We start from the raw sequence: 8,249 nt of genomic DNA, 5'->3' as shown, positions 1-8,249 counted from the left end.
AAGCTGACCATTACATATAAATTCTTTACTGCCAGCTTGCGTGACAAGCAACCCCTTCTGGATTCTCCAGAAGGCGCAGAGCTTCCCATCGGCAGGAGAGACGGTCAGTGCGCACACTACTAAGAGGTAAGGACTCCTCTTTTATTAAAAGTCCCGACTCTCTTGTCTGACCGATTGGGAAGTCTCTGCTCCCTGTGAGGATCCCCTGAGATGATGGAGTAAACAAGAGTATTTGGATACCTCAAGCCCGGTGGAAGACACCAGTGTATTTAATGGGTGGTTGGCTGTAAGCCCAGAATTTGGTCTGGCAGGAGACGAGCCACGCTCGAAACTGGTGTATGCCTTAATTGCACATGGAGTTTCTGAATGGGTTTGGCCTTTATCGTGGAGCTCAGAACCAGTTTGGGCCTTAATTACGCACGGGGTTCTGAAGCTGATCTGTGCCAGGACTGGTTTGGTCCTTAATTGCGTATGGTGTCCTGAGATTAGCTATGCCTTGATCGTGCACGGATTGGCGTGGCATGGTTTTTTTGTTTTAAAGGGAACAGGAGGGAAGTAGATGATATATATATGTATGTTTTTATGTGTTTTCCTTGTTTGTGAACTTACACACACACAACACTAACATAAACACACCTCATAATAAAACGGAAAGCACTAAGTAGCAGAATTTAAAGGACGTTGAAATCCAAGAATAGCTCTGACTGGAGCCCAGTGTGTAAGTCCACCCCGGGGCAAAAGCAGCAATGCTGGCATTCTGGGGATGGTGAATTACTGATCCAGGAAGGGAGTCCTTGAGGTCTTGTTTCTTACCTGTGAACAGTGTGGTGTAAGTCCTCTCTAAAGACTCTGAGAGGCATTTAGATCTGGAGGTAACAGACGCCCTAAGTTGCATAAGTGCAGGAATGGACAGGATATCCAAGTGAAAGCATTCCCCTATGAGCTGTTACCTCACACATGACAAAGTAACTCTTCAAGAAACCGAACATGTGTGCTAGCTGGGTGTTTGAGAAAGTGGTGGAAGTGTCCGATTATGTATCGGAAAAGTGTAAGTTGATGGAAAAGGAAGAAAAATATAGGAAGAAGTTGAGTTTGTCAGAGGGAGTTTGGGGCGAAGATGCCTGTAAGAAAGTGTATGAGTATTGGTATAAGCACAAGGATTTAGCTGCAGCCCTGGTTCTCAGCCGACACCTGCGGTGGCAGATAAGTGTGAAAGAGAAATCAGAATGGGATAAAAAAGAAAAGGAGTTTACAGAAAAAATAAAAGCATTAAATGAAAGAAAAGATAATTTATTCACTGCAAAAGAGGAACTAGAACAAAAACTAAAAGAGGCAGTGAAGGAGAATCAGAGACTAAAGAAAGAATTAGTTCCTGGTTGCACTGCACTGGTTAATGTGTAACAGCCAGCAACTAAATTATATCCTGCTCTCCCACAGGGGAACAGACAGGCGGGTAATGAAAATTATTGGAATCAATTCCCACATTGGCTGTATGGAGACAGGGGGTCTGATTGGGATGACACTTGGTGCGAGTGTGATCAAGACGGATCAGGGTCTCCCCTATTAGCGGGAGGGCCAGGGCAGATCTGTACTCTCACCCGAAGTGGGAAAGGACTTGATGTAGCTGATGACAGTGCTACTCGAACTCTGTCCTGCACCCCGTCGAGGGGGTCCGCTCTCACACCTGCCTTCCCTGAACCCCCCATACGATCAAATCCAAAACCGGAAGATATTGACCGGTGGGCTAAAGAAGTACCGCATCCGAAATTAGGAATGCAGTGAACCTGGAGTGTGCTCCAAGAATTAAAATATACTTATGGTATCACTCCCCTGACTGCCACTATGATCCTCTGAAGCACAGGGGAAAAGCGTGTCGGAGAACTTAGGCAATTGTGTGAGGATAACGACAGGGGAGGGTGATGGGAATGGGTTTGGCGATGGCTTAAACAAAATTACCCACTAAAAACAGATTGGAAAAAGATATCTGCTTGTCAGCAGAAAGAAAGCGAGGATGTGGCTGACTTCACTGACTGCTTCGTCACAGTCTGGCTGGAATGCCCGGGACTTAGTGATGCAGGTGATGTGAATAGCGACGCCTCTCCTGTGATTAAACAAATTTATTTGAGCAGCCTGAAGCCTGATATAGCCAAAGCCCTGCAGCTGAAAGAGCCGAAATAAGGCAAAATCCGAGTAAGCAGGTCGAGGAAATAGTTAAAATAGCACAACAAATCAAGAGGAATATGTACGCTAAGGTGCAGGCAATACAAACAGGGTGGACACCCCCCATGCAGAAGGGGGAAGCTGGCTCTGACACCTGACTTATTTCAAAAGGGGACATTTTTACAGGTCGGTGATATTATTGTAAAAGTTTTGGGCATTTTTTTAAAAAATGCAGAAGGCGATTGGCCATTGAAGGCAGGGTTGGAAAATATCGAGATCCCCCATTCAATTCCTTGAATCGAGATGGACAAAAAAGCCTGCTTTCACAATTACAGGATCTGAGTGAAGCAGACAAACGTGCTATCAGGGATCTTTTAAACTAGGACTCCCCCTAGTGACCTCCCTATGCCTATCTCAGGAGCTGGGTGAAAAGGAACTCAAATTACAATGTACGATTAATGGGACTCAAATGTCACTTTTATGGGACACTGGGGCTCAATTGTCTTGTTTATCTGAACAATCAGCTAAACTGTGTGGTGTCATATTCACAGGGAGGGAGCTGGAGGCCACTGATGTAGGGGGCAATCGAATAACACTCAAAGAAACTCAAAAACTCGAGATTAGACTAGGAGATGAGGAGGTAACATTTAACGCCGTCATGTGGGTAGGACCTACCCCAGATCTTTTGGGGTGGGATGCTCTGAAATACCTACAAGGAATTACATTAACTGTACATGAGGAGAGGGTGAAGGTAAACAACTGGTCCCTCCAAAAGGACGAACTAAAAGGTCATTCAATTTGGACTATGGATAAGGACGAATGCGGGCTTCTAGATATGGAACCCACCACATTTACTGGGAATTCCCTGCCATACACAAAGCCATATACAGATGCAACCATTCAAAGTGCGCAGCACAGACACATACCGGAGGTAATTGGCTACTGCCTCGCGCATCGTGACGTGCGTTGACGCAAATTACCGCGGTACGTGATTGGTTGACCGACAGGGGCACTCGTGGTGCGTTGGTCGGTCGTAGAAAGATTTAAATGTCTTTACTGTGGCCGTTTTAGTATTGAATATTTATATGGAATTTTACCACTGAAGGGAAATCTTACTAGCTGAGCATAAAAAGAATAGGAGCATACTGTAACGCATGTGAAGGCCATAAATGATATTAATTTTGGAACATAAACATACAGTATATGGCTGGTCTCGGTACTTTAAAGAAAACATACACACCAGTATTCCACTTCTCCCTAAACATTTTAAGCATCGAAGTCTTTAACTAACGTGATACCGGAATCAACAAGCATACAGATGCAGCCATTCGAAATGTGCGGGCGATACCGCATTATTTTCCGGTACGCTCTACGCAGTCTACCGCGAGTTACCGGTAAATACCGCTAGCAAAATAATAGTATCCGGAATTTCCGCAAGGTGGAGCTAATAAAGCTCAACCTCTCATGTTTGAGCTGTCGCCATCAAAGTCTTTAACGAAGATATTACTAATAGTATTAATAATAAATGACCTTGGACAAGCTGTAAACTCAAAGTATTGCCCTGGTCCACATTATTTTTTTCATTGACCGTTGTAGCGGCAATGCTTGTTAATAAGACAGAATTAAACGTTGGTATGCTGTCCTAAAGGAGGCCCCATCTCACCCTCCATCTCTGTGGTGCAGCCACAGAGAAAGTATTCATGCAGGCTGATTTAAGATGTTTTCTTTTGATAAGGAACAAGCTCCCAGACGGGGATGCACTTAGCTAAGCCTGGCTATCATGATCAATGGTCATCCATTGGCACCTATCAGTCTAGGGAGTGCCGAATGGACATCTGGACTGCATTCCTAAGTGTCAAGAGTAAGTGACTTATATCTCATCTTGACCAAACAATCAGGGACTGGCAGGGCGTGGTAATACCACGTGGGTCTCCAATGCCCGCCAAACTCTCAACCAATCAGCACACATCTGGGTCTTGGTCAAAAAGGGAGCGCAAGCTCAGATCGGGGCTCTCGTTGGCCATTTTCGCGCATCCTCAGAGACAATCACGTGACAACTGCTGTTGTCTGCAAAAGGACTTGGACTTTGTTCTAAGCGCGAGGCCGAGGATCCCGTACGTACTCAGAATTCTACCAACGTGAATGCTCCGCTTGATCAACGGCAGCCTACAGTTGGACCCTCGTCGACAACCTGAATAGCTTATTCAGAAGCAGCGCTGGACAGGGAACGAACCAGCTTCTTCCCAGGCAAAAGAGTGACTTGTGAGGACTCGCGGTCACACTCTGTGCATAGAGACTTTCTACTAGCCAGCCGGACTGCTGGTAGATCCCCTCGGAGCAACGACTGCCCTGCGCGCCGCAGTCAGATTCCTCCGCCCGTCCTACTCCGAGCTGCACCTTGACTGGTTGGCCGGTAGCCAGAGGACGCTGACACAACGCCCATTGGACAACCGCTGCAACAGAGGCTGCAACAGAGCCTGTCAGCTGGTTTGGTGTTCGTGCCGGGAGATTCCAAATCCATACACAGTGGATAAGTAAACCCCATGTTCTACATTGCGTCTCGAGAATTCAATTGTACCTCAACACAAGTTGTTATCAATTTAATTCATGAGTAATGTATTTACTTCCGAGTTTAGAGTAACAGTGGGTAATAACACTGATTAGCGATTTGGTAACCGAACGATATATATTGACATATATTCTCTGTTGTGTATCTCTTTGTGTTTGCATCTCTTCGAGATTATATACCTTGTATATTGATAACTCTCACAGTAAGGTCTGCCGCTCGTATCCAGGCAGACTAGTATATCTTTGGTGCACAATTGTTATTAATAAATGTATCTCGTGTATTGAACCCGTGTGTGTGCATTGTTAGTTGTTCTGACGATTGATTTTCTAAAAGCTACAACGAACAACCTCGTGATTACTGTTACAATTAATAATTGTCTCAGTAAACCCATCAAACCACTACACCGTCTTTGTAAAAGTAACACCACAGCATTTCGCAATCATGCATTTTTTTCCAATCATGCAAAGTACAGTAATTTTTGAGAATCGATTCACCATGCCTTTCACATGCTCATAAAAGAGATTGATTTAGGAACATAAACATATTACCGTATGCAAACTGTACTGTATACAGTATGTATATGTATATTTAATGTCTTAACTGTGCCCGTTTAAGTATTGAATATTTATATGGAATTTTACCACTGAAGGGAAATCTTAGTGCCTGAGCATAAAAAGAATAGGAGCATACTGCAACGCATGTGAAGGCCATAAACGATATTAATTTTGGAATATAAACATACAGTATATGGCTGGTCTCGGTACTTTAAAGAAAACATACACGAAACATGGTTTCATTATGACCAGAATCGGTCTTGAGATATTTTTAACTTGATTTACAGTATTTGAGAGGTATGTCTTGACACCGATACTACGTAAATACTGCTCACGTATATGTTTCCAGGTTTATATTATGCATTTCATACGGTCAAATTACTTTTGAGCAACTGATAAGAAGCGCGAAACGGTATGCCCAGGGTGTTCTAGTTTTCGTTTTGTTTTAATGCAGTGCAGTGGATTGATTAGAGATATCAAGTACATACAAGTCATTTTTTAAATGTTGTAGTTCGTCTTGTAAAAATGTTACGAGTACATCATAGCTGTGTGAAGCTGTGTGTTCTGAGCCTGGTTCTCTACATTTCTGTATGAACCAGCTTAGAGGGCTAAAGACAGCTTGTGTTTAAATTGAGTGTAAGGTAATTTATGCTTCTAAAGTCATGGTCAGCATTTATTATTGTACTGTGCTGTAAACTTGTTCTGTGCCTAATTACATTATTTTATAGCTTTATCAAATCTGTACATTGTCTGTCGATAATGTTTCTGTAGTGCTTTTTCAGCCCTCAGCATGTGACCTGTGGGTTAGGTTCCTGACTCCCATGTCACACGGTCTGTGATTGAATCCCATGGAACTATGACTTTATTTTTTAACAAACATTTCTTTGAAAAAAATGAAACGTTTCCCTTGGTCAGAGATTAAATAAAACCTCACTCGCACCAAACAAATTTATATTTCTAAATATCACAACATGATCGAATTTAAGTCTTTTTAATAACAATGAATAGTCACCTATGCGTTACAAAATAAACATTTATATTGATTTGAATCGCGTTTTGATTTAAATCGTAAACGCGTGTTTAAATATATGTGTTTAAAGGCGATATACTGTATAAAAGCGCTGATTCTTATGGAATGTGTTCCGTCGGGGATTCAAAAAATTTATTTTTTTTAATCGCGTATCTAAGGAAAATTGCAGTATAACTTTGTTCATGCACAAACAGTGGCATGTTACATTATATTTTATGTAAACCATGTTTGCTATTAATTCATTTAGGGCTAAAATACGTTCATTGTCTTCCAATTGAGTCGAGTTGACATTGGAAGCTTGCCACGCCCTGACTGTTACACCAACGTATTAGCATGTTAAAGCGATTTTATTGAGGAGCCTAGCTACTAGTTAACACTGTACTTCCTACTTTGAAAATACCTGTGAAACCAGTTTAATTCGTCACAGCCAGCACTCCCGCAGAGAGGGGGGTTGTACTCGTTAATGTCCGATGACATACAAGTGGAAAGATTACAGATTTTAATCGTCTTTTTTCTGAACCAGTGAAAATCTGATCATGTTTCTCTATAACAATAATAAAAAAACTTTATTTTACATTATTTTACATATCCCGCTTACACATCGCACGACTTTAATAAATCTATTCTTTATTAATACTAAATAAATAATACTAAAGATACTACAGCAAAGAGGTCACTTGATTTTTGGAATAATTCCAAATAGCACAATGATCCACTGGCATCCCTGAAGTCTGTTTAGTCCATAATCTTCCAAATACAATCACTAAGCAATTATAAGAATTATACCATCCTATTTCTTTGTGATGTCCTGTAAAAACTAAACCTATTTTTATAAGGCTTTTACTCAAAAGATTTCCAAACACACAAAGCATTTGTGAAGTACTATAGTATTTCTAAAGGTTACTGGTACAACATCAATCATTAAAGCTTAACAATTTAGTTTAGATTGCTGACTATGGACTAACTACATTAACTAGCTGCAATGCAACAGTAGACATTTTACAAGTAAGAATATCTGGTTGAACTCTTGCATTTGTAGCCAATTTAATGCGAGAGATTTTAAGTTTTAACAGAAGAAAACTACGAATATGAAAACAGCCATAGCAACAAAAAATACTGTGCAAATATCAAAAGGCTACTTCGGTAATGAAATAATGATCACAGTAGAAACCAGACACTGTTTACACCATATTGTTAAGAAAGACTCAAGACAGAAATGTTCATGTACAGCTGGAAAAAACAACTTCTAAAACAATAGTGAAGGCTGCAACATTACGCCCATGCTTTTCCACACTTGTAAGGATAACCTTAAAACTTAGGCTGTTGAGTCCAATCAATTAAAGCTGGAGTTCTGCAGGTTGTACAGGCTTAAAAGGTAGATCGGTAGTTTATCTGCAATATAGTCCAGTACTTTAGGTGTTTCTTGGTTTAATTTTCCTGCTTATTAATGCTTACTTTCCTACATTTCCAATGCAGTTCACTATCATTATACACAAAAGCCAAACCATAAACTTTGAAGCTAGCAGACTTCAAGAAAACACCTGTTGGTGTTAAATGGTGAGGTTTTATTATAATCTAAGGTATGAAAACAAACTAGCTACATTTTTAACACACTTTATAATACACCACTTTTTTGTTGTATCCCAAGTGATTTGAAGCATTTCTGTTTTAATTGAACTTCTAGAGTTATTTCTCCAATGTTTAGGAGGATATCGCCAAAATAAGGGCATGCTTGTCATATGCTAAAAGAATAGCTTATAACAGGAAAGGCAAAGTCTATTTTTTTTAAAAAGCTCATTTAAAGCCTGTGCCCCAGAAGGTCCATTTATGTTGAGCTGTGAAAGTGCTTTACAGTAAAAACCTTGTGTAAATGGTTAAAAGCAATGATCTAGGGACCAAAGGTGATTCAGGAGCCTAGAACCAATATTTGTGTGCT

At 41.0% G+C, this 8,249-nt stretch overlaps 1 pseudogene; it reads left to right on the top strand.

Annotated features, from left to right (window-relative positions):
* The first annotated feature begins 987 nt into the window (after nucleotides 1-987).
* The window catches only part of LOC148821776 (uncharacterized), an 86,410-nt pseudogene continuing 79,148 nt past the window's right edge, over nucleotides 988-8,249 (top strand).

Source organism: Atractosteus spatula, chromosome 13 (genome assembly GCF_055471065.1).
Source record: "Atractosteus spatula isolate fAtrSpa1 chromosome 13, fAtrSpa1.hap1, whole genome shotgun sequence".
NCBI lineage: Eukaryota > Metazoa > Chordata > Actinopteri > Semionotiformes > Lepisosteidae > Atractosteus > Atractosteus spatula.
The sequence above is the reverse complement of the archived record's forward strand: the minus strand, read 5'-3'. Positions and strand labels throughout refer to the sequence as shown.